This window comes from Schistocerca piceifrons, chromosome X, assembly GCF_021461385.2.
Source record: "Schistocerca piceifrons isolate TAMUIC-IGC-003096 chromosome X, iqSchPice1.1, whole genome shotgun sequence".
In the NCBI taxonomy this organism is placed as follows: Eukaryota; Metazoa; Arthropoda; class Insecta; order Orthoptera; family Acrididae; genus Schistocerca; species Schistocerca piceifrons.
In genome coordinates, this window is record NC_060149.1 from 402,676,786 (window position 1) to 402,704,086 (window position 27,301).

At 41.5% G+C, this 27,301-nt stretch overlaps 1 long non-coding RNA gene across 3 annotated transcripts in view; it reads left to right on the top strand.

Annotated features, from left to right (window-relative positions):
- Positions 1 to 27,301, top strand: part of LOC124723143 — a 212,341-nt gene that overhangs the window by 138,084 nt on the left and 46,956 nt on the right. For all 3 annotated transcript variants that reach the window (XR_007006517.1, XR_007006518.1, XR_007006516.1), the window contains one exon: positions 13,397 to 13,542. This is a non-coding gene — a long non-coding RNA (uncharacterized LOC124723143). The remainder of the gene's footprint in view (positions 1 to 13,396; positions 13,543 to 27,301) is intronic.

The following is a 27,301-nucleotide window of genomic DNA, read 5'->3' on the forward strand; positions in this document are numbered from 1 at the left end:
ACTTACCCCGTCTGCGAAAACCTTTATGTGAGAACTCTGAGAAACTTATATTTCCACTCTTGTATACTGATGTTGGTGATGTAACAGATTCCAAATCATTCTTATAATTTACAAAGTCAGTTATGGTGTTTCTCATGTCTAGAGAACCAGCAAACCTGCCTTCCACCAGTCTTTCACCTGCTAGGTGCTCATGCCACAATCGATGTTCCCTCAACTAAATAAATGCGCGAAATGTGAAGGAACAGTCAGTCCAACAATTTACATGGGAAGGAATAACGGTCCAGCGCAAACACGCATCCATATTGAATTTTCTCAAATTTCCACACGATCATGAAAGCTGCCCAACAAATACTAAGTACTAGTTCGCTATTCGGCCGTCTGGAGGACGACACAGTTAACTAAGATACATTCCTGCATTCCAACGGACCTTTCCATTCCGACAGCTCCTGCTGTTTATGGGAAATGTGAATCATGTCAACCACAGACCACGCATAGTTAGAATCATCCTACGAAATCGGTCAAATATATATTTGGTCGCTGTACTTGCAATAAGCTGGCGATACGAAATAATACTGACAGAAAATCAACGATGAGAGGACATGTCTAATAAGCTTCTTGAGAGTGGTGCCACTGTGTCCTAGAAAGAGAGGCGTAATCGTCGACAAACAGCGAGATGTTAAGAAAAAACACAACCATGTTACCATCGCAAGCAGTCTTGGTTCTACAGGTGCATACTAGTACCCACGTTAAAAGCTATACCCGCTTTACAAATCAAGGTATGGTATTACCTCTGAATGAGGTGGTTTATTGTCCAGACAAATACTGTGACGGTGAATGCTAGAGTATATAGTTTCAGACCAACAGTGTGCATTACACCCCGCAAAATTTTTATGTAAAATGCAGTACAATAGTTTAAAGGGGTGGATGACAAAGAAGAATGCGCCAGAAATGGCGTTCAGAAGAATGTGAAATTCGAAAAGTGTGCCAGAAAATTGTAGGAGGACGTAACTAATTACTTAATTTGGTATCAAAGGCGGTACAATAGTTTAAGGAAATGGGGGTGACATGGAAAACCACTTCACAGAGCAATAGGTTAGATGCCAACGAAGGGTCAAACATTAGGTTAAGACACCTAGAGTACTGTACCGTACATTAGGTTATGCAACATGTTTGCTCCATGTAATTACTTCTTACAAGACCTACATGTTTCCTAACAGCAAAGGACGCTGAGCAAGAGAAATCCAACCCCAACAAATTGATTTTTTTTAAAACAAACAGTATACAATTGAATTTCCTGTTATGATATCCTTCCTCTCCACCACCACCACCACCACCATCTCGGATTACGTCACAAAATGGATGACAGCACTCTCAGTTCTGTGTGCTAGGTCAGTTGGACTCTGTACCTTGGGGTGAACACACTTGATGACGATACTATCTCTAATTGTACTATCTCTAATTGTTCAAATAAAGACTGAAAATAGACATATGTCCAGTACAGGCAGAGTCCTTTTCCCACCAACCCCTAGCAAGAGGTGGCGGTCGGATGACTTAGGTTAGTGGAGGTAGCCAAAGTGCCCTTTTTCCTATCATTTTCGTAGGTTAGTGGAGGTAGCCATGGCGTGTAGCATTGTCCTGGTGGAATTTGAACTTTCCGCCATTTTGTGGGGGGGAGGGGAGGTTTACCAGGGGGTGAGAGGTTAATTAATTGATAAGTTTAATTAAGTAGTCAATCAAATGTATAAGAGTGAGAGGTGCCTATTCCAATAACTCAGACCTGAAAGTGTACATGTAGCAGTGAGGGGGGAGGGGGTTGTGGGTTGGGGAAGGGGTGGGGGAACAATAGGTTAAGTGCCTGTCAATGAAAAGGAAGGATCCTTTTAGTAGAACAATAGGTTAAGTACCTGTCAATCAAAGGGGAAGAATAGGTTAACCCCTGATGTAGGCAACCCGCACTAACAAAATGCGCTCATAAGAAGTTTGTTCCACTACTGGTCAATGGGGTTACCACTTCAGACCCTCAACTGGCTCAGGAATGGCCTCTGTAATTTTCTTGTGTGGTTCAGGTTGAGAATTCTCTATTGAGGTAGGCTCCAGCATCTCTCCTGGTTCTAACATTTTTTCTGCCTCAGAATCAATTCAGGAGTCATGCTCCATTTCGTTACCTGAAGGAGAAAAGATAATTCTTTGAATGTCGTCTACTGTATTGGCACAGTCTCCTTTAACTTTTTTTTAGCCAGTTGGTCTGTAAGCAAAACGGAATACTATCAAATAAAAGATGTACTTCCTTATCAGTAGAGTAGAATGTCTTATTGTCTTCCCCCCCCCCCCCTCCCCCCGCTGTGTAATATCTAACAAAAAGTAGCCCAAGTTTCATATTTTACCTTCATTTCCGGTCGAGCCGGTAGAATGACAATGTCCTGGTAAGTCACAAGGAGATATTTCATCCTTGCATTCAACTGGAAAAGATTAAGTAGAGAGCAATGAATGCTGAGAACGTTGCATACATTCCTTGTCAGATAATCTCAGTATATTTCACTCAGAAAAAAATTATTGAATGTGTAGTGAAAATACTATAACAGTTTTATGATATCGAATATTAGATGTTTATGCAAAGCATGTAGTGAACAAAGATAACAAAAGACGAAATACGAAGGGTACACATTTTAATTTATACTTATTACAAATTTACCTCCAACAGGAAATAATTTCGTCTTAAGTCTACGCCTGTTTTGAGACATGTCTATAAAAATAAAATATGTGTGTAATTACGCTTTTATGGTCACAGAACGATAAACTGAAAACAAATGCATTTACCCTGCACCAGTTTCTCCACAGAATGGTAGAAAGATAAACCAATAGCTAAATTGCAACCGACGTTCTGCAGAGTGCATGGGCAGGTCCTGAGGTAAGGGCACCTAACGTGTTAAACCCAACTGTGCAGCTTCAAGAATATGCCGCTGATCTACGCACAGCCAAAAACGCTTCCAGAATGGTAATACGAATTGGAACAGTCGATATCTAAATTATTCTCGTACTTTGAGGCAAATGGCCTATGTGCAGTAGTACACTACTGGCCATTAAAATTGCTACACCACGAAGATGACGTGCTACAGACGCGAAATTTAACCGACAGGAAGAGGTTGCTGTGATATGCAAATGATTAGCTTTTCAGAGCATTCACACAAGGTTGGCGCCGGTGGCGACACCTACAACGTGCTGACATGAGGAAAGTTTCTAACCGATTTCTCATACACAAACAGCAGTTGACCGGCGTTGCCTGGTGAAACATTGTTGTGATGCCTCTTGTATGGAGGAGAAATGCGTACCATCACGTTTCCGACTTTGATAAAGGTCGGATTGTAGCCTATTGAGATTGCGGTTTATCTTATCGCGCCATTCCTGCTCGCGTTAATCGAGATCCAATGACTGTTAGCAGAATATGGAATCGGTGGGTTCAGGAGGGTAATACGGAACGCCGTCCTGGATCCCAGCGGCCTCGTATCACTAGCAGTCGAGATGACAGCCATCTTATCCGCATGGCTGTAACGTATCGTGCAGCCACGTCTCGATCCCTGAGTCAACAGATGGGGACGTTTGCAAGACAACAACCATCTGCACGAACAGTTCAACGACGTTTGCAGCAGCATGCACTATCAGCTCGGAGACTATGGCTGCGGTTACCGTTTACGCTGCATCACAGACAGGAGCGCATGCGATGGTGTACTCAACGACGAACCTGGGTGCACGAATGGTAAAACGTCATTTTTTCGGGTGATTCCAGGTTCTGTTTACAGCATCATGATGGTCGCATCCGTGTGTGGCTACATCGCGTTGAACGCACATTAGAAGCGTATTCGTCATCGCCATACTGGCGTATCACCCGGCGTGATGGTATGGGGTGCCATTGGTTACACGTCTCAGTCACCTCTTGTTCGCATTGACGGCACTTTGAACAGTGGACGTTACACTTCAGATGTGTTAAGGTCCGTGGCTCTATCCTTCATTCGATCCCTGCGAAACCCTACCTTTCAGGAGGATAATGCACGGCCGCATGTTGCAGGTCCTGTACGGGCCTTTCTGGATACAGAAAATGTTCGACTGCTGCCCTGGCCAGCACGTTCTCCAGATCTCTCACCAACTGAAAACGTCTGGTCAATGATGGCCGAGCAACTGGCTCGTCACAATACGCCAGTCACTACTCTTGATGAACTGTGGTGTCGTGTTGGAGCTTCATGGGCAGCTGTACCTGTACACGCCATCCAAGCTCTGTTTGACTCAATGCCCAGGCGTATCAAGGCCGTTATTACGGCCAGAGGTGGTTGTTCTGGGTACTGATTTCTCAGGATCTATGCACCCAAATTGCGTGAAAAAGTAATCACATGTCAGTTCTAGTATAATATATTTGTCCAATGAAAACCCGTTTATCATCTGCATTTCTTCTTGGTGTAGCAATTTTAATGGCATGTAGTGTGGTATGTACCAGCCCGCAGGTATGAGCTTGGGCCATATGACTTTCAGGTCTTGACAACTGTTAAATGTCTGTCTTTCCGTTGACAGCAAACTCATTGGAATTGACACATGAAACATACTGAAAAGTGACAGGATGCATTAAATACACTTCGTTCGCTAAAGGAAGTCGCTTAGAGAGTAGAATTCCCAGTCGGACTATCTTTATACTGCGCTGTATTCGTTTTTTCCCTCGGTCTGTTCACGAGTGGAACAGGAAATGAAATGGCTAGTAGTGGTACAGGTACCCTCCGCATGCCCCACGCTGTCGCCTGCGGAGTATGTGTGTAAATGTAGATACCTAGTAATCAGCTCGCCGCACTTATTCTACATGAAACGTTTTTTGCTACCTATACCATTTACATAGGTATACAAGAATTACAGTTGTCAGTATAGAAGACAACATCGTGGAAGTTCGGGAATCATCCTCAGGTTTTTATATCTGGAAAGACTGCAGAAGATAGGTGAAACGGTATTCAACAACAGCAGGAAAAAAGATGGGCTGGATATTGCGTTTTGTGGGGCGCAAGGTTATGACAGTGCCGCGTCAATGTCACGTGTACACGGGGGAGGGCAACGAAAAATTTGATAAGCCAATCTAAATGGTCTGTTCAGTCACTGTCTATAATAACTTCTTAAATATTTATAGAGTTCATGCATTCTCATGTGGTCTCCTCCGGCATCACCTGCTTTGGAACTGTAGAGAAGCAGTTTTCATTCTTCTCATCTTATACATATAGACGGGAATTACTAGTAGGGGAAAAAACCGTAAAAGTTTGAAATGGATGTGTGATAGGCACTGCAGTGGTCATTACAATTCAGTTAGTCGTAAAAGAAAACTTGGAAATAATTGTAAGCGCTTTGGAAGATACGCAAAATCCAGCCAAGGCAAACCTTGATCTGCAATAAGTTTTCTCCTTCCAGTTATATGCGATTTTACCTTTCTGACCTAAATCAGCTTTAGACACACGACACGAGATAGTAAATGTAGTCTGACAATAATCCTGAATGAGGTTTTAATGACGGCACAAACTAAAATTATAAGTAAATCTGTTACTTTTGGCACTAAAAAATTCAGTGGTATGAACACTTACGATGACCGACGAGGAAAGAGGAGGGTAAATAAAACAATGCCGAATAAACTAGTTCATGGCGTTGAATTACCGATTCAGGAAGTAGTTCGTTGATCAGTCTTTGAATGCATAGACTGATTTGTATAAGAATTATCACAACGATACACAGACTTGAAGGAAATCACAAAAATTTTCCAAATGTTTGAAACAAAATTTGCATATACTTGAAGCTTCCGATGACCCTCTGATTGTAGCACTGGAGAATGTGGTAGAAATTTACGACGAGATTGATAAGAAGCTGATGCTGCTAGAAATAAGTAGGTATCGTCGCCATCTACATCTACATGATCACTCTGTAATTCACAATTAAGTGCCTGATAGAGGATTCATCGAACCATCTTCAAGATATTTCTCTACCATTCCACTTTCGAACAGAATGCAGGAAAAACGAACACTTAAATCTTTCCGTACAAGTTCTGATCTGTCTTATTTTATTGTGATCATTATTTCTCCCTCCGTAGGTGCGCACCAACACAATATTTTCACACTATGAGGAGAAAGTTTGTGATTGAAGTTTTATGAGAAGACCCTGCCGCAGCGAGAAACGCCTTTTTTTAATTACTGCCACCCCATTTCGTGTATCATATCGTTGGCACTCTCTTCTTTATTTCGTGATAATACAAAACGAGCTGCCCCTCTGTGAACTTTTTCGGTGTCCTCCGTTAATTCTATCTCCACATCGCACAGCAGTTCTCCTAAAAAGGGTGGACAAGCGTGTTATAAGCAGTCTCTAGACCTGTCACATTTTGTAAGTGTTCTGTCAATAAATCGCAGTGTTTGGTTTGATTTCCGCACATCATCTGTGTGAGCCTTGCAATTTAAGTTCTTAGTAATTCCCTAAGTATTTAGTTGATTTTACAGCCTTGAGATTTGTGTGATTTGTCGTGTACTGAAACTTAGCGGATTCTTTTTAGTGCTCATGTGGATGTCTTCGCACTTTCCAATTTCCAAAATTTACAGTCAATTTCCATTTTTTGCACCATACAGATTCTTGTCTAAATAATTTTGCAATTCGTTTTGATCATGTGAGGGCTTTATATGATGGTAAATGACAGCACTATCTGCAAACAATGTAAGAGGGCGGCTCAGATTGTCTTCTAAATTGTTTATGTAGATCAGGAACAACAGACAGCCTATCACACGACCTTGGAGGAACGCCAGATATTACTTCTGTTTCATTCGATGACTTCCCGTTAGTTATTACGAGCTGTGAACTTTCTGACAGGAAATCATGAATCCAGTCACACGACTGTGATGATACCCCATAGGCACGCAATCTAATTAGAAGTCACTTGTGAGGAACGGTGTCAAAAGCCATCTGGAAATCTAAAAATATGGAATCAATTTGATGTCCCCTGTCGATAGCCCTCATTACTTTGTGAGAGTAAAGGTCTAGTTGTGTTTCACGGGAACGATATTTTCTGATTCTTTGTTGGCTATTTGTCAATAAATCGGTTCCTTCGATGTGATACATAATTTTCGAGCACAGTACGTATATGTTCCAATATCCTACTGCCAATCGTCGTTAGTGATATGGCTCTGTAATTCTGATATTACTGCCATTTCCTTTCTTGGGTGCTGGTGTGATTTGCGCAACTTCACAGTCTTTGGGTACGGATCTTTCTAAGAGCGAGTGGTTGTACATGATTTCTGACAAAGGAAACTCCCCATCGCACCCACCTCACATTTAGTGGTAAAATGGTCCAGTAGATAGCCCGTCAAAACGTACAGTTCATAATTTTGTGGGGGAAAAAATGGGGCACGAGGAGGGTTTGAATGTGGATCTTACCCTTCGCAGTCTAACACTGTGACCACATAACCACCACGCTGTCTACCCCGTGTTCTTTTTTGAAGGAATTTAGGAAAACGGTGTTCAGTAACTTTGCTTCAGTGGCGCTGTCGTCAGTAACATCACCAGTTACCGAGCTGTGAAGGTATTGATTGCGTCTGCCACTGGTGTACTTTATATACGACCAGAATTTATTCGGGTTTTCTGCCAGATTTTGAGACGGAGTTTTGTTGTGGAAACTATTGAAAGCATCTCACATTGAAGTACACGCTAAATTTCGAGCTTCTGTTAAACTTCGTCAGTTTTAGAGATCTTGCATTCTTTTAAATTTAGCATGCTTTTTCCGTTGCAGTAGTGTCCTGGCCTGTTTTGTTTACCATGGTGCATCTGCATAATCTCTTATTAATTTATTTAGTGTGTATATATATCTCACAGTTGTCGTCGGTACTATTTCTTTGAATTTAGACTACATCCGATCTACGATTACATAGTCAGATTGGAAGGAGTGGCGACTGTCAAGAAGGTATCAAGCGAATTTTTATCCGCTTTTTGAAATAGATTTTGCATTAACTCTTGGTGGGTTTGGATGTTATGGTATTCAGTCTAGCTACGACGACGTTGTGGTCACTAACCCCTGTATCTGTGATGATGCTCGATATTTGCTCAAGATTATTTGTTGCTAAGGAGTCAAGGTTGTTTTCGCAACCATTTACATTTCGAGTGGGTCCCTGAACTAGTTGTTGGAAATTTTCTGCGAAGGATTTCAGTAAGATTTCGGACGAAGTATTATGCATACCACAGCCTTTAAATATATATTTTCGCCAACGTATCGAGGGTACTTTAAAGTCAGCACCAACTCTAAATTGTATGAGCCGGATATCTATTTGAAATGACATCCAAGTTTTCTTCGAACTGATCAGAAACTGTATCGCCTGAGTAACGGCGGGGAGATCGATAAAAGGAATCAATTATTAATTTATTTCGGTTGCCAAGTATAACCTCTACCAATACTAACTCACAGGAGGTAGTTACTTCAATTTCAGTACAAGATAAACTACTTCTAATAGCAATAAACACTCCATTACCAACTGTATGTAATCTGTCCCTTCTGAACACGGGTAGGTCTTTTGTAAAAATTTCGGCTGAACTTATTCTCGGCTTTAGCCAGCCGTCCGTACCTATAGCGATTTGAGATTCAGTGCTTTCAGTTAGAGCTTGGAGCTCTGGTTCTTTCCCAACATAGCAACGACAGTTTACAACTGCGATATTGATTGTTGCTACGTGCAGTCGATACGAGTGTGCTGTTAGATCCTTCAATTTATAATTACATGGATGCTTTCGTGAATCATTACCCTGTGCATCACGTACAATGCAGTCCTTCTTGACCATTTGTGTCTTAGTCGCATCATCAGAGAGAGGTTTTTATAAACTGAAACTAATCAAAAATTATCTGCGCTCTATGATGAATCAGGAACGCCTAGCTGATCTGCCCATTTTAACAAGTGAGAGAAAAGTTTAAAATGAAATGGAATTCAACGGCTTCATTGACAATTCCAGTAAAAATAAAGGCACGAAAACAAGTGCTATGGTAGTAGTAGTAGTAGTAGTAGTAGTAGTAGTAGTAATAATAATAATAATTATTATTATTATTTCTTTCTTTTCTCAGACGTTATGTCTGGTTAAAAATGGAAGGTGACGCGGACCTTGATCAAGCGTGACTTCCTTTTAGCTCTATGGTATATGTTACATTGCATTTAGGAACTTTCGGGTAATTGAACAAGTGTCAATAATTACAGATTTCTGTAGTTGTATATATAAGCTTGGATGTAGCTGTATTGCATTGATGTACTGGTGGATGTTGTGTGGTATGACTCCTGTAGTTGATAGTATAATTGGTATAATGTCAACTTTATCCTGATGCCACATGTCCTTGACTTCCTCAGCCAGTTGCATGTATTTTTCATTTTTTTCTCCTGTTTTCTTTTGTATATTTGTTGTATTGGGTATGGATATTTCGATTAGTTGTGTTAATTTCTTCTTTTTATTGGTGAATATGATGTCAGGTTTGTTATGTGGTGGTGTTTTATCTGTTATAATGATTCTGTTCCAGTATAATTTGTATTCATCGTTCTCGAGTACATTTTGTGGTGCATACTTGTATGTGGGAACATGTTGTTTTATAAGTTTATGTTGTAAGGCAAGCTGTTGATGTATTATTTTTGCTACATTGTCAAGTCTTCTGGGGTATTCTGTATTTGCTAGTATTGTACATCTGCTTGTGATGTGATCTGCTGTTTCTATTTGTTGTTTGCAAAGTCTGCATTTATCTGTTGTGGTATTTGGATCTTTAATAATATGCTTGCTGTAATATCTGGTGTTTATTGTTTGATCCTGTATTGCAATCATGAATCCTTCCATCTCACTGTATATATTGCCTTTTCTTAGCCATGTGTTGGATGCGTCTTGATCGATGTGTGGCTGTGTTGGATGATATGGGTGCTTGCCATGTAGTGTTTTCTTTTTCCAATTTACTTTCTTCGTATCTGTTGATGTTATGTGATCTAAAGGGTTGTAGAAGTGGTTATGAAATTGCAGTGGTGTAGCCGATGTATTTATATGAGTGATTGCTTTGTGTATTTTGCTAGTTTCTGCTCGTTCTAGAAAGAATTTTCTTGAATTGTCTACCTGTCCATAATGTAGGTTTTTTATGTCGATAAATCCCCTTCCTCCTTCCTTTCTGCTTAATGTGAATCTTTCAGTTGCTGAATGTATGTGATGTATTCTATATTTGAGGCATTGTGATCGTGTTAGTGTATTGAGTGCTTCTAGATCTGTGTTACTCCATTTCACTACTCCAAATGAGTAGGTCAATATTGGTATAGCATAAGTATTTATAGCTTTTGTCTTGTTTCTTGCTGTCAATTCTGTTTTCAGTATTTTTGTTAGTCTTTGTCTATATTTTTCTTTTAGTTCTTCTTTAATATTTGTATTATCTATTCCTATTTTTTGTCTGTATCCTAGATATTTATAGGCATCTGTTTTTTCCATCGCTTCTATGCAGTCGCTGTGGTTATCCAATATGTAATCTTCTTGTTTAGTGTGTTTTCCCTTGACTATGCTATTTTTCTTACATTTGTCTGTTCCAAAAGCCATATTTATATCATTGCTGAATACTTCTGTTATCTTTAGTAATTGGTTGAGTTGCTGATTTGTTGCTGCCAGTAGTTTTAGATCATCCATGTATAGCAGATGTGAGATTTTGTGTGGGTATGTTCCAGTAATATTGTATCCATAATTTGTATTATTTAGCATGTTAGATAGCGGGTTCAGAGCAAGACAGAACCAGAAAGGACTTAATGAGTCTCCTTGGAATATTCCACGCTTAATCTGTATTGGCTGCGATGTGATGTTATTTGAATTTCTTTGGATATTAAGTGTGGTTTTCCAATTTTTCATTACTATGTTTAGGAACTGTATCAATTTAGGATCTACTTTGTATATTTCCAACATTTGTAGTAACCATGAGTGGGGTACACTATCAAAAGCTTTTTGGTAATCAATGTATGTATAGTGTAGCGACCTTTGTTTAGTTTTAGCTTGATATGTCACCTCTGCATCTATTATCAGTTGCTCTTTACATCCTCGTGCTCCTTTGAAACAGCCTTTTTGTTCTTCATTTATAATTTTGTTCTGTGCTGTATGTGTAATTAATTTCTGTGTAATGACTGAAGTTAATATTTTGTAGATTGTTGGTAGGCATGTTATGGGGCGATATTTAGCTGGGTTTGCTGTGTCTGCTTGATCTTTAGGTTTCAGATAAGTTATTCCATGTGTAAGTGTATCAGGGAATGTGTATGGGTCTGCAATGTAACTGTTAAATAATTTAGTTAGATGTGAATGTGTTGAGGTGAATTTCTTTAGCCAGAAATTTGCTATTTTATCTTTTCCAGGGGCTTTCCAATTGTGAGTAGAATTAATTGCTTGAGTGACTTCATGTTGCAAAATTATCTCTTCAGGCATTTGTGGTATCATCTTGTATGTATCTGTTTCTGCTTGTATCCACCGTGCATGCCTGTTATGTTGTACCGGGTTTGACCATATGTTGCTCCAGAAGTGTTTCATGTCTGTTATGTTTGGTGGATTGTCTATTTTAATGTGTGTGTTGTCTATTGTTTGGTAAAATTTCTTTTGGTTTGTGTTGAATGTTTGGTTTTGTTTCCTTCTATTTTCACTTTTTTGTACCTTCTAAGTCGTTTGGCCAATGCTTGTAATTTCTGCTTCTTTTCATCTAATTGCTCTATCACTTCTTGTTGTGAGATTTTACCTAAGCTTTTTCGTTTTTTTGTCTGACATTTCATTTCTTATAATTTGTGTTAGCTGTCCGATGTCTTTGCTCAGTTTTTCTGTTCTGATCTGTAGCCTGTGTTGCCATGCTGGTTTTGTGGGTTTCTTCTGTGTGTTGGTTGGTTCTGATCTCTGCCTGGTGTGTATATTTAGTGTAGTAAGTGCTCCTATATAAACCAGTAGTTGTAACTCTTCCATAGTTGTGTTTTCATTTATTTTGTTGTGTATGATTGTGTTGATAGTTTTTATTGTTGTTTCGACTTGTGGGTTATTTGGCGGTCTGTGCAAGAATGGTTTAATGCCTGTATTTGTGTCTTTGTATTCTGTATATGTCAGCTGAAATTTTTCTTCTATATCTAACATGTGTCACTTCGTGTTCTATTTGTGCTTGTTCGGGTGGCTGTCTTAAGATTTCGTTTTCCTCTGGCTGTTTAATTGATGCATGTTGTTCTTTGTTTGTTTGCTCTGGGATGTTTGAGTCCATTACTGTATTTTCTTCTTCTTCTGATTGCACATTATTTTGTTCCAGTATTTGTTGTCCTTGTTGTTTGATGTTTTCTAATTCTGACTGGGGTATCCTGTTATTTTTTATTATTACACGGATCTGATCAGCTAGTCGTTGTTCTGTTAAAAAATTTAATTCTGGGTATCTGGTAATAAATGTGTATACTTGTGATCTGTATCCAGTTGTGTTGGTTCCTAGGTTTGTTGCTTGGTAATAACAGAACATGAGGTGTCGATTAACTTCATCTGACCATCTCATCCTCTGTCTTTGTTTTCCTTCTAGGGTGGTTGCAGGAAGCATATCCTGCAAAACACCTCTATTTGGATTTAAATCATTTTCCAGTTGGCTAGCAGTGTCGTTACCATTGTGGGCGGGCATAGGGTTCAAGCGTCGTCCCCGACCATGACGGCGCTTGTCCGAGGCTTCTTTAGTTCTGTCCTGAACAAACTAATCACACTAAAAGGGGGGTTAGCCCTATTAGTGGTTTGTTCTTTTCGTCGCCTTTTACGACTGGCAGAACATACCGGAGGCCTATTCTTTTCCCGGGCCTCCACGGGAATTATTATTATTATTATTATTAGTATCTCGCACTAAGGTTACGAAACTAAACAATATAATAATTGCACAACATCTGTTTCTAGGCATAAAAAATAAAAGATAATATTCTTATTCTATTCTTCATTATTTTTTTGCATTCTACCTGATGGTTGCTGTGGTAAATGCTGATTAGTATTCCAACTTTCTCACCTGAATCTTTAAGACTAGAGCCTAGAGTACACACATTATAAATACTTGATTTTTTGTCAGCCATTACATACATATTTTTTTTACAAACTGTGCACTACAAATACATCAGTTGCTAAGCAGGCCGGGGGTCTCATCTACTTTAGTCGGCTTAGGCCTCCGACGGGCTTAGGCCGTCACTGAATATTAAACATACGTTAGTAACATTGACTGAACTTAAAAAAAAGTGATGAATCCGTTGTTGAATGCTCGGAGTTCAATACTACTACTACTACTACTACTCTAGTGCGTCAGAGGGAATGCAGACATGTTTATACAGACGTAAAAATGGCCTAAAGCAGTGTGTTGAAAATGGCTGCCTTTCTGTTTCAGGTGTGCACTGCTGGTGACAAGCGCCTTCGTGTCATCGGCAGCACTGACGTACGTCTCTCATGGGACCGACTGGGTTCCTGACCATTCAAGCTCGCGTAATTGCCAGCACCTCCCCACCACCCGATCTCTCTGGAGGCACAAATATCGTAAGTTAATCAATTGTGTAAGCGTTCTTTGCAGAAAGACGCTGCGCCGCGGTATTCATAGGTTCAACTTTTGTGTAGCTGTGATATTTATTTGTTTATTTCGTCTCGTATTATCATCTCATGACACAGAAGTGGAACGATAATTGACTTCCATATGCATCCCAGTGATTTCGTTCTTTCTCTCTTAAGCGAGTCAAACAAACGATCCGCTTTAGCAGTCTGCAGATATATACTTCAGTAGAAACTTCACGGCATTCGACTTCCGGTTCAGTTCCTCCTTGCCATTTGTCGAAGCCAGTCTGCTTGTATAGTAGGCAGCTCGAGAATGCTTGTGATGAGTAAGGTGAGAACGGGGAAACATTCGCCCCCTCGTTCCTTCCTAAGGTCTGTGGTATTGTCGCCCTATAAACTTAATATTGCCTTACTAGTAGATTTGACTGCCAGGTTTGTTGTGTTGTTTCGGACCAGAAGCCTGTAACACTGGCGATGTTTTAACTGAATAAAACGAAAAGTATATCGTGACGTAAAACGCATTTCAGTAATTGTTTGAAAAATACCAGCGTTAATGAATTACTTATACGACGGCTACCGTGAAACGTGGATTGTAGGCAAAAAATGAATTGAAATCTATTGAAGGGTTTTGGGGTATGGTACGAGAGACGCCTGTTAAAATAAATTGAACAGATAAAGCCATCAACCAGGAAGTCCTGCAAAGAATTGGCGGATAAAGGCCATTTAAGAGAATGATCGAAAGAAGACGGCACGATTGAATACATCACATAATACGACAAAATCAGGCACGACCGAAAGAACAGTCTTCACGCATTCATACAATCGCACCAAAAAGTATTGGCACACGTGCGTATTTATCGTTGCTGGTTACAAACGCCGCACTTTCCGGTACACAGTACATGTACGTGCTACCTCACATACCAGACATTACAATTCTGCCCATAGTGCCTACCATTAACAAAGAAATGCAGTGTTATGGGCAAACACGTATCTCCTCTGCACACAAAAAGTATTGGCACAGAGCATGGCATCTCGGTATATTGCTGGGTTTTCAGGTACCGGAACGCCATCTGCTGACACATTAGACACTGCGTGTTGTTGACGGCCCGGTCGCCAGTATGTTGCTGTAGTGCGCGATAGTGGTCAGCATGGGGCCGAAGAAGAAGGAACATTCAGTGGCGTTGCGTGAGAGAGTGGTATTGCTCCATTCACAAGGGAGAAGCTATCGACAAATCGGAGCAGAGGTGTCTGTGAGCTACACCACGGTAAGAGCCATCATTCAGAAATATAAAGAGACTGGAACAACAGTGAATAAGTGTCGTCCTGGACGTCCAAAAGTGCTTACAACCCGAGAGCGTCGCCATATCATCGCACTTGCTCGGAAGGAACCTGCTACAAGTGCAGCAACTATTGCTGAGATTGTTCAGACAACGTCCGACAAGACGGTTAGTGTTCAGACTATACGAAATGTGTTGAATGAGGCTGACATGCATGGACGTTCTCCCAGGAAGAAGCCATACATTTCGGAAATTAACCGGCAGAAACGCCTGCAGTTTGCCAAGGACTACATCAGCAAGCCGATGGAGTTTTGGAACACTGTGATATTTAGCGACGAATCGAAGTTCAATGTGTTCGGATTTGATGCAAGAAAGAAAATTTGGCGCAAGCCGAATACGCACCTCGACATCAAACACATGCATCCCACAGTCAAACACGGTGGGGGCGGTATCATGGTCTGGGGCTGTATGGCGGCTTCCGGCGTTGGAAATCTAGCTGTAATTCACGGCACAATGGATCATATGAGATACATTGACGTGTTGCGAGGTAATTTACACGCTAGTGCACAGAAATTGGGCCTTACTGGGGTGTTTCAGTTCCAGCAAGACAACGACCCAAAACATACCGCCATGAAAACCCGGGAGTGGTTACTGTACAATGCCCCCAGAAGGGTTCTAACACCACCTCAGAGCCCTGATTTGAACCCCATTGAGAACCTGTGGGCTCATCTTGACACACAAGTCAGAAAAAGGCGTCCGTCCGGTAAAAACGACTTGGAGAAAGTGCTCCTGGAGGAATGGTCGAAAATTACCCCTGATATCACCCGGAATTTAATACAAAGCATTCCTAGGCGTTTACGTGCTGTTATAGATGCTAAAGGGATGCACACTAGCTATTAGATGGTGAACATCAATGAAGAAAACGAACACACTGTCCGATTCATATGCGTGTGCCAATACTTTTTTGGGTGCAGAAGAGCGATGTTTTTTTTCATGACACTGTATGTTACTTTAAGGACAGGTGATTTTGACATATTTGTAAACTATGTAATGTAAGGTGTCACATGTATGGGTTCTGTTCTGAAATATATGTTTCGTTTAACCTACAACCACTAAAATGTAACTGTGCCAATACTTTTTGGTGCGATTGTATAACTGAGTCGCCTCGATGGGCTGTGAATCCACAACCTTCAACACGGATGCACAGTCACGTTTGACGTCCTGCGGGAATCTCAAAATAGCGAGTACTGAGAACACGGGGACTGTGGATAGGTGGTGCTAGGTGGAAATGTGACTCGGCCGAGGGGCGTACCGAGACAGTCCGCGCAGTTGCCATATTATACACATTCTCTGGGTGGCGCAGTGGTTACTGAAGTGCCAAGTAAGCAGGAGATCTCGGGTTCGTATGACGGACCGATACACGTTTTCACTCGATGCCGCTGACTCCCGATGCAGCTGACATCATGAGTTCCTTCCGTTCCTTTTCCTATATCCACCCTCTACCTTCAGTTATGTTGATGTGTGTCAGTTGCGGATTCGGCTTGGTGTCTCTCTTCTTTCGGACATCTCCGAAAGATCATACACCACGCATTCATATAATTATCTGTATTTGCTTCCCAGTTGTTCACTGCTATATTTTGTGGAGTATATTTACTCTTGAGCCAAGGACGTGCGACCGCATTGTGCCAAGTATCGCCACAAATCACAGTGGAGCAATGAAATGAAAATCTACAAATAAAGTGTTTGGCACTCTCCAAAATCTCTTGAAGAAGAGCAAAGTGTGTCCCGCACACCTTGGCTCGTGAACAAAAACTAAGACGATTCGTGGACCCCTGCCGCGACTTTATTGAATTCAAAGCGTGACGACACTTGGTGTTATCGTTACGAACCTGTCACAAAACAAGATCGAGAAATTCATGTGAAGTGTGAAAGCTTTCACCGCATAACCGACAGTCAAACCAATGTGACGCACGAGTTGATCATAGTCTTAAAAAAGACTTGGACAATTTTACATGGTTGTATGAAATTCTGTGCGTTGCACTTGGTGGGCAATGGGCGAGGCGAGAGTGTGTAGAACACCTGGAACATTAAAGCCACCATCTTAAATGAAGATTTTGCTCCCGTGGGGTTCCACAGCCTCTTACGTCTTCAATAAAAGAATAAACTGTCCGTTGTAGGCTGTATTGTGCTGTATTAAAATCGTGCTATTAACTAATTTCGGACATGATCCGTTGTCAAGCACATTTGCTATGCCATGTATTATATATGGTGTGATGAGCACGATATGTAATACATGACGTAGCAAATATGCTTGATAATGGCTAAGGGCTAAAATTAGCTAATAGCACGATTTTGATAAAATACAATGCAGCCTACAACGGACAGTGTATTCTTTTACTAACCATCTTAAATGTTTCTCCGGTTTTTAATTTATTCATTGTCGAAACTTTTTAACTGAAATTATTTACGAGAAACTGCGACCCCATCTGAACTCCTGGCCATAGAATGGGCGCTAAGATATGACATTGCCATCACAGCTAATCGTATCTTAATAATCACGGAATAGCTGCCCAACATGTTAACACTGACATCAGTTGGTTAGGACAAAGGGAGTTGTGCTACGGTCGCAGGTTCGAATCCTGCCTCGGGCATGGATGTGTGTGATGTCCTTAGGTTAGTTAGGTTTAAGTAGTTCTAAGTTCTAGGGGACTGATGACCACAGATGTTTAGTCCCATAGTGCTCAGAGCCATTTTGACAAAGGAAGTTGTTGTTGTTGTTGTTGTTGTTATCAGTCCTGAGACAGGTTTGATGCAGCTCTCCATGCTACTATATCCTGTGCAAGCTTCATCATCTCCCAGTACATACTGCAACCTACATCCTTCTGAATCTGCTTAGTGTATTCATCTCTTGGTGTCCCTCTACGATTTTTACCCTCCAAGCTGCCCTCCAATGCTAAATTTGTGATCCCTTGATGCCTCAGAAGATGTCCTACCAACCGGTCCCTTCGTCTTGTCAAGTTGTGCCACAAACTCCTCTTCTCCCCAATTCTGTTTAATACCTCCTCATTAGTTATGTGATCCACCCATCTAATCTTCAGCATTCTTCTGTAGCACCACATTTCGAAAGCTTCTATTCTCTTCTTGTCCAAACTATTTATCGTCCATGTTTCACTTCCATACATGGCTACACTCCATACAAATACTTTCAGAAACGACTTCCTGACACTTAAATCTATACTCGACGTTAACAAATTTCTCTTCTTCAGAAACGCTTTCCTTGCCATTGCCAGCCTACATTTTATATCCTCTCTACTTCGACCATCATCAGTTATTTTGCTCCCCAAATAGCAAAACTCCTTTACTACTTTAAGTGCCTCGTTTCCTAATCTAATTCCCTCAGCATCACCCGACTTAATTAGACTACATTCCATTATCCTTGTTTTGCTTTTGTTGATGTTCATCTTATATCCTCCTTTCAAGACACTGTCCATTCCATTCAACTGCTCTTCCAAGTCCTTTGCTGCCTCTGACAGAATTACAATGTCATCAGCGAACCTCAAAGTTTTTATTTCTTCTCCATGAATTTTAATACCTACTCCGAATTTTTCTTTTGTTTCCTTTACTGCTTGCTCAATATACAGATTGAACAACATCGGGGAGAGGCTACAACCCTGTCTTACTCACTTCCCAACAACTGCTTCCCTTTCATGTCCCCCGACTCTTATAACTGCCATCTGGTTTCTGTACAAATTGTAAATAGCCTTTCACTCCCTGTATTTTACCCCTGCCACCTTCAGAATTTGAAAGAGAGTATTCCAGTCAACACTGTCAAAAGCTTTCTCTAAGTATACAAATGCTAGGAATGTAGTTTTGCCTTTCCTTAATCTATTTTCTAAGAAAAGTCGTAGGGTCAGTATTGCCTCACGTGCTCCAATATTTCTGCGGAATCCAAACTGATCTTCGCCGAGGTTGGCTTCTACCAGTTTTTCCATTCGTATGTAAAGAATTCGAAATTGTATTTTGCAGCTGTGACTTATTAAACTGATAGTTCGGTAATTTTCACATCTGTCAACACCTGCTTTCATTATATTATTCTTGAAGTCTGAGGTTATTTCGCCTGTCTCCTACATCTTGCTCACCAGATGGTAGAGTTTTGTGAGGACTGGCTCTCCCAAGGCCGTCAGTAGCTCCTATGGAATGATGTCTACTCCCGGGGCCTTGTTTCGACTCAGGTCCTTCAGCGCTCTGTCAAACTCTTCACGCAATATCGTATCTCCCATTTCATCTTCATCTACATCCTCTTCCATTTCCATAATATTGTCCTCAAGTACATCGCCCTTGTATAGACCCTCTATATACTCCTTCCACCTTTCTGCTTTCCCTTCTTTGAACTGGGTTTCCATCAACGCTCTTGATATTCATGCAAGTGGTTCTCTTTTCTCCAAAGGTCTCTTTAATTTTCCTGTAGGCAGTATCTATCTTACCCCTAGTGAGGTAAGCCTCTACATCCTTACATTTGTCCTCTAGCCATGCCTGCTTAACCATTTTGCAGCTCCTGTCGATCTCATTTTTGAGACGGTTGTATTCCTTTTTGCCTGCTTCATTTACTGTGTTTTTATATTTTCTCCTTTCATCAATTAAATTCAATATTTCTTCTGTTACCCAAGGCAAAGGGAGTTATTACTCCCTAAATATGAAAAAAATACTCCTTGCCGTAACTCCACCATCGAGGTATCGTTCTCCAGGTATTCGCAAAATCAAAACCTTCCATGATTTTGCCACAGGGTATTTTGTCATTCATCACTCCAAATCACTCGTTTGCGGTCGTCCACTGTGTAGTGGCGTCGCTCTTTACATCATCGTAAGCGTCGCTTAGCATTGACTACTGAAATGTGACGTACGAGGAGGTGTTCGTTGTACCCTATCCTTTGTAACTCCATACGTGCAGTCATTGTACTAGCTAAACTGCTGGTAGCACATTCGAACTCATGAGTGATTCCTTCCGTTGATTACATGCGATTTTTTATAACCACCCTCTGCAGTGCTCAGTGTTAGTTGTTTGGCAGTAAGTGAGGTCTGCCTGGTCTTAGTTTAGCAGTGGTTGCTCCGTGATGTTCCCACTTTTCAGTCGCATTAACAGCAGTCGACTTGGGCAGCTTTAAAATGATTGAGCGACAAAAGAAGTGCGAAAACGTTGAGGAATACAGCAATGTAAAACACTTGGGAATGAAGTAAATAGGAAGTGTAGGGAATCCAAGGTGAGTAGAGGGACAAAAAAAGAGTTCTACGCCACTTTGTCAAACTAATTATGCAAATTAATTACATTGATAAATTAAATACCCCCACTCTCTGATGAGATGATTAGTATTCCCCAACTGGCATGTTCCTCTCAGGGAACTCCCCCCCCTTTCTCTCCTGTGATGTAATCCAAGACGATGACAAGGGGAAAAAATGGCGGGAAATTCGCTCTGTCTGTGCCGAGCTGCTGGACTGGAAGGACCTCACGGCGGTTGGCTAATATAGCATGCATAAGGCATTGATTAGACATTTTGTTTAAGAACATCGTTTGTTTATTTATGAAATTGCAATATACTTCAAAATTGACGTTGGTGTTTAAACAATTTAGATGATGTTAAACAATTGTGTTACTTTCTTTTATTCCGATAACGAAAGTAACCACATAATTACACTGTCATAGATCGCGCTAGACTTATCTGAAAACCTATATCACGCGCTCCATCCTTCGGAGTTGTGGCCAGTAGAACAAGGTATACACTGGGCTTGCGGCAACGGCCAGGATTGTACACACAGCAGCTGCAAGGCTGCGGTAAGAAGTTCGTGGTGCGCTGTAAATACCCCAGTGTCCCTCCTCTGCAGTGCGCTTTCTTTCTTTGTGACATGCCAGTCATGCCATGTGCGGGCGGCAGACCAAACCAGGCAACCTTCCGCCCTGGGACACTTCGCGCACTTACATTCTGAGGAACACCGCCACACCTGAAAAGACTCTAAAAAGATTGCGGCGGGTTCTGGCACACTTGTGAAACCCCCAAGTCTTCATCCAACTTTCCTCCCTGAGACACTTAACGTGCTTTTGTGACAATCCAATCCGTATTAGTAGTAGTAATTATCATGGCTAGATGGCAGAGGTCACTGAAACACTCACACGTCCGTCGTTTTCGTGTCCTGATGTCTACACACCAAGCCCCTCATATGTCGCCAGCACCAACGCTTAGTTCAGTGAAAACTACGGCCGCGACTGCAGCCACAGTCATGGATGTGCATGTATGCCAGGCCATGGAGGGCATCGGAGTAAGATTGGAGCGCTAGGAATTCGGATGTTACCAATATGTCCAGCGCCAACATTTTGCAGTGATCTATATTGAATCGCTTCGTTATCCACAGAGAATACGTGCAACACAGGGGATTGCAGAGGCAGCCCGACGCATACTGAATATTAGTTAGCTATTCAGCTATCCAAAGGGCACCCCCACTGGGACCTGCCCCTGCAACTGAGGGCAATATCCGACTAGCTGGCTGGTCGGAACTTTCCTTTGTCTCTGCCATTCACGAGAGCCTTCAGCCAGAAATGCCCATCCGTTTCGGCCACAGTCTACCTCTGCCACGTTCCTCCACACGCCAAACGGTGTCATCCTACGAAACCAGCCCCATATTTATCACTGTAATTACAATTAAATATTACGATTGCAATCCCAATCTCATGATATTCAAAAAAAAAGAAAGTATCGGAAAAACCTTCTCCTGATACCTGTGGCTCTGGAAATATCAGTATCTATATCCCTCCTATGACTCGACATAATTTTCCACACAGAATCCTTCACTCCCCTTCCCTCCCCCTTGACAAAGTGGCGTAGAACTCTTTTTTTGTCCCTCTACTCACCTTGGATTCCCTACACTTCCTATTTACTTCATTCCCAAGTGTTTTACATTGCTGTATTCCTCAACGTTTTCGCACTTCTTTTGTCGCTACCTCCCACATCAAATCCATACCGCCTTATGAATGGACAAAGTCATTTTCTTTGCACATGTCAGAACAATGACCGCAGTAACTTTACACGCAACACAAACTTTGTAAGTCTGCTGATCATAGCGAATCCATCACACATCCCCTACTAAGTATCATACTTCGCCAATAACTGAATGCTGCTGGCACCAAACAATATTGAGCGAAAATCCGCAGTGGATGGACATGCCTCATTTGTTTCTCTTACTAGTGGTACCAGTGTGTCTCAGGAACAGAGATGTAGTTGTCTGATAAGTGCTCGTATGTTAAAAACACGATCACAACGGCCATTTTACTGTCACCCTAGATAAAAAGAGAAATTAGCTCTCATAGGGAAGCATATAGGTACTCTTTTTTTCCTTCTCTCTGTTTGTGAGTGCAACAGGAAATGGAATGAGTAGCGTGGTGCGTAATTTCACACATAAAGTGCGGTGGTTATATAGTTGTCTATTACCTAGTTGTGTCATGCATTTACCATTGATCATGATTTTACAGTACTGATGCAAGCATAGCATAATTTCCCTGAACCGAAATCTTGTGTGACGTTGTCCTGCTCATTGGTCACAGCTAGCAGTGTGGCATGACCGGAATGAATGGGCATTTCCGGATTACTGCACGGGCTGCTGCTGGGCTGTCCCACACCATTCAGGTTGGGTGTGAGTGTCCTATTGACCTACGGATGTGTTTCCGCGATATCTATGGTCTGCGACATTCAACCATGACAACAACAGAATGTATCGATTTATAAAGTGCTCAGTCCATAAATCAAGTATTCAAACTGCAGTGATTCTAAGTCGGTGACAGGGAATTGTGAGATACTGCAAACTCTGTGTACACATATGCATGACAGCAGTTGTGTGTGGAAGAGACTGTGTTCTGTTCAACAAGTGTAGCATGGTATGCAATTCTGCAGGTCAGATATCGTGGCTATGCTTGCCAACACCTCCTTACTACTGACCCCAGGCACCAGAACAATACTTCAGAACTGATAGCACAGTTAATTTATGCAAAATGCTTCAACCTCCGTCTTTCCGGAGCTCAGTCATGCATAAACCACACGTTTCTTCATAACTGTTTGTTATATCACCACAACACTCCCATATCTACTGTACAACGATAAGCAGTGCTAACCACCTCAACATGCACGCATCTGGAGAGATCTTGTGCTGTTGGATGGGTGCCATTAGTAAGATTGGTGCGGAACAGTCTTTGCTGAACTGCAGTTGGAGACTCATCTCGCTGTGTTCCTTCATGAGATGTGGATTGTAGCGGTCTGGTCAGTTGCAAATTAAATCGAGGACAGTGTTACACGGTGGGTTGGTCAAAGACCATGCAGGGAAGAACTTTCAATGTCCAACTTTATCCTATGAATGCGAGAACACTTGGTGAATCCCATGCACATAGGGAAAGATGGCCAATTGTAATCGTAAATTCAGCACTATGATGGAAGTGCTTGGAATATGTATATTACCTAACTGCATTGGTACAGGACACTGTCTGTATACTTTGGTGTATATGTTCAAGAATTAACAGTGAATGGACGTACCGCACATCAATCTATCTACATTCGCAGTCTAGTATATGGTATTCGCAAAGTACGGGAGGGGTGGTTTAGTGATGACACAGAAACTGAAAACCATCCGGCCGTGTCTTTGATTGACATTGAAATTGCAGAAACCCTGGTAAAATGACTAAAAGTGACCACACTACAATTTGTGGTACTTATTAGAGTACATTGTCCCATATCATTGGTGTCTTTTCCATTTGATCTGTCTGCTGGTACGATGTTGATTACTACATAATGACTGACTGACATCACAGTTTGAGATGGAGAGAGTCTTGGGTCTTGGGATGACCAGCACCAACACAGTGATTGCATGCATAACTGCAATATGTGGAATCAATCTGCTATCCCATCACTGTGGAAGATGAGATTAAATGTAAAGGTCATCACTTTAGGACAACTGTTCAGAAATGCATTACAATGCCACAAGGTCTTCCAGTTTCCTTATGTTGTGATGTCTTCCACATTTTGGTCAATAGGAAACACCACCTCTATCTTTTATTTCAACCATCCTGTGTGTTGTGTGAGCAGCAGCATAGTTTACACCATGCTATTTCCAGCCTTCTTTCGGAGTTAATTGATTGAAACTTGTTAAGGTCTGTTTAGTACCTGGTACAGTCCCCGAAGTCATGGTAGAAAAACAATGTGTGGCTATTTACAGATCTGTAGTCGCACATAGCTTCGTTGTGTTACAGCAAAAAGCAATGTATCAAACAACACAAGATCCGCCTCCTTGAGACTGATAGTCGATACGGTCTTCCTCCAGTACAGGCAACAAAACTTTACACAGGTCCATGGAAGCGACTTCAACCACTGGTCAGTTACTCCATTGGAACAACGCATGTATATTTAATGGGATCACAACAGATGGTCAACGTCAACATGCACAGAGAGTGAGAGAGAGAGAGAGAGAGAGAGAGAATGTGCTCTCAACGAAGACTCTATGACCATTGCTGTGTCGTATTTCTAGTATGGTTATCACAGGAACACAATAAAGGAGATTAGAATATGTACATCTACATCTACATCTATACTCCGCGAGCCACCTTACGGTGTGTGGCGGAGGGTACTTATTGTACCACTATCTGATCCCCCCTTCCCTGTTCCATTCACGAATTGTGCGTGGGAAGAACGACTGCTTGTAAGTCTCCGTATTTGCTCTAATTTCTCGGATCTTTTCGTTGTGATCATTACGCGAGATATATGTGGGCGGTAGTAATATGTTGCCCATCTCTTCCCGGAATGTGCTCTCTCGTAATTTCGATAATAAACCTCTCCGTATTGCGTAACGCCTTTCTTGAAGTGTCCGCCACTGGAGCTTGTTCAGCATCTCCGTAACGCTCTCGCGCTGACTAAATGTCCCCATGACGAATCGCGCTGCTTTTCGCTGGATCATTTCTATCTCTTCTATTAATCCAACCTGGTAAGGGTCCCATACTGATGAGCAATACTCAAGAATCGGACGAACAAGCGTTTTGTAAGCTACTTCTTTCGTCGATGAGTCACATTTTCTTAGAATTCTTCCTATGAATCTCAACCTGGCGCCTGCTTTTCCCACTATTTGTTTTATGTGATCATTCCACTTCAGATCGCTCCGGATAGTAACTCCTAAGTATTTTACGGGCGTTACCGCTTCCAATGATTTACCACCTATGGCATAATCGTACTGGAATGGATTTCTGCCCCTATGTATGCGCATTATATTACATTTATCTACGTTTAGGGAAAGCTGCCAGCTGTCGCACCATGCATTAATCCTCTGCAGGTCTTCCTGGAGTACGTACGAGTCTTCTGATGTTGCTACTTTCTTGTAGACAACCGTGTCATCTGCAAATAGCCTCACGGAGCTACCGATGTTGTCAACTAAGTCATTTATGTATATTGTAAACAATAAAGGTCCTATCACGCTTCCTTGCGGTACTCCCGAAATTACCTCTACATCTGCAGATTTTGAACCGTTAAGAATGACATGTTGTGTTCTTTCTTCTAGGAAATCCTGAATCCAATCACAAACCTGGTCCGATATTCCGTAAGCTCGTATTTTTTTCACTAAACGTAAGTGCGGAACCGTATCAAATGCCTTCCTGAAGTCCAGGAATACGGCATCAATCTGCTCGCCAGTGTCTACGGCACTGTGAATTTCTTGGGCAAATAGGGCGAGCTGAGTTTCACATGATCTCTGTTTGCGGAATCCATGTTGGTTATGATGAAGGAGATTTGTATTATCTAAGAACGTCATAATACGAGAACACAAAACATGTTCCATTATTCTACAACAGATTGACGTAAGCGAAATAGGCCTATAATTATTCGCATCTGATTTATGACCCTTCTTGAAAATGGGAACGACCTGCGCTTTCTTCCAGTCGCTAGGTACTTTACGTTCTTCCAGCGATCTACGATAAATTGCTGATAGAAAGGGGGCAAGTTCTTTAGCATAATCACTGTAGAATCTTAAGGGTATCTCGTCTGGTCCGGATGCTTTTCCGCTACTAAGTGATAGCAGTTGTTTTTCAATTCCGATATCGTTTATTTCAATATTTTCCATTTTGGCGTCCGTGCGACGGCTGAAGTCAGGGACCGTGTTACGATTTTCCGCAGTGAAACAGTTTCGGAACACTGAATTCAGTATTTCTGCCTTTCTTCGATCGTCCCCTGTTTCGGTGCCATCGTGGTCAACGAGTGACTGAATAGGGGATTTAGATCCGCTTACCGATTTTACATATGACCAAAACTTTTTAGGGTTCTTGTTTAGATTGTTTGCCAATGTTTTATGTTCGAATTCGTTGAATGCTTCTCTCATTGCTCTCTTTACGCTCTTTTTCGCTTCGTTCAGCTTTTCCTTATCAGCTATGATTCGACTACTCTTAAACCTATGATGAAGCTTTCTTTGTTTCCGTAGTACCTTTCGTACATGATTGTTATACCACGGTGGATCTTTCCCCTCGCTTTGGACCTTAGTCGGTACGAACTTATCTAAGGCGTACTGGACGATGTTTCTGAATTTTTTCCATTTTTGTTCCACATCCTCTTCCTCAGAAATGAACGTTTGATGGTGGTCACTCAGATATTCTGCGATTTGTGCCCTATCACTCTTGTTAAGCAAATATATTTTCCTTCCTTTCTTGGCATTTCTTATTACAATTGTAGTCATTGATGCAACCACTGACTTATGATCACTGATACCCTCTTCTACATTCACGGAGTCGAAAAGTTCCGGTCTATTTGTTGCTATGAGGTCTAAAACGTTAGCTTCACGAGTTGGTTCTCTAACTATCTGCTCGAAGTAATTCTCGGACAAGGCAGTCAGCATAATGTCACAAGAGTCTCTGTCCCTGGCTCCAGTTCTGATTGTGTGACTATCCCATTCTATACCTGGTAGATTGAAGTCTCCCCCTATTACAATAGTATGATCACGAAACTTCTTCACGACGTTCTGCAGGTTCTCTCTGAGGCGCTCAACTACTACGGTTGCTGATGCAGGTGGTCTATAGAAGCATCCGACTATCATATCTGACCCACCTTTGATACTTAACCCAGATTATTTCACATTCGCATTCGCTAATAACTTCACTGGATATTATTGAATTCTTTACTGCTATAAATACTCCTCCACCATTGGCGTTTATCCTATCCTTGCGGTATATATTCCATTCTGTGTCTAGGATTTCGTTACTGTTCACTTCCGGTTTTAACCAACTTTCCGTTCCTAATACTATATGCGCACTATTTCCTTCAATAAGAGATACTAATTCAGGAACCTTGCCCTGGATACTCCTGCAGTTTACCAATATTACGTTAACTTTTCCTGTTTTTGGTTTCTGAGGACGTTCTTTATCAACGATGATAATGTCCTCTCTGGTAAGCTGTCAGGTATTTTATCGT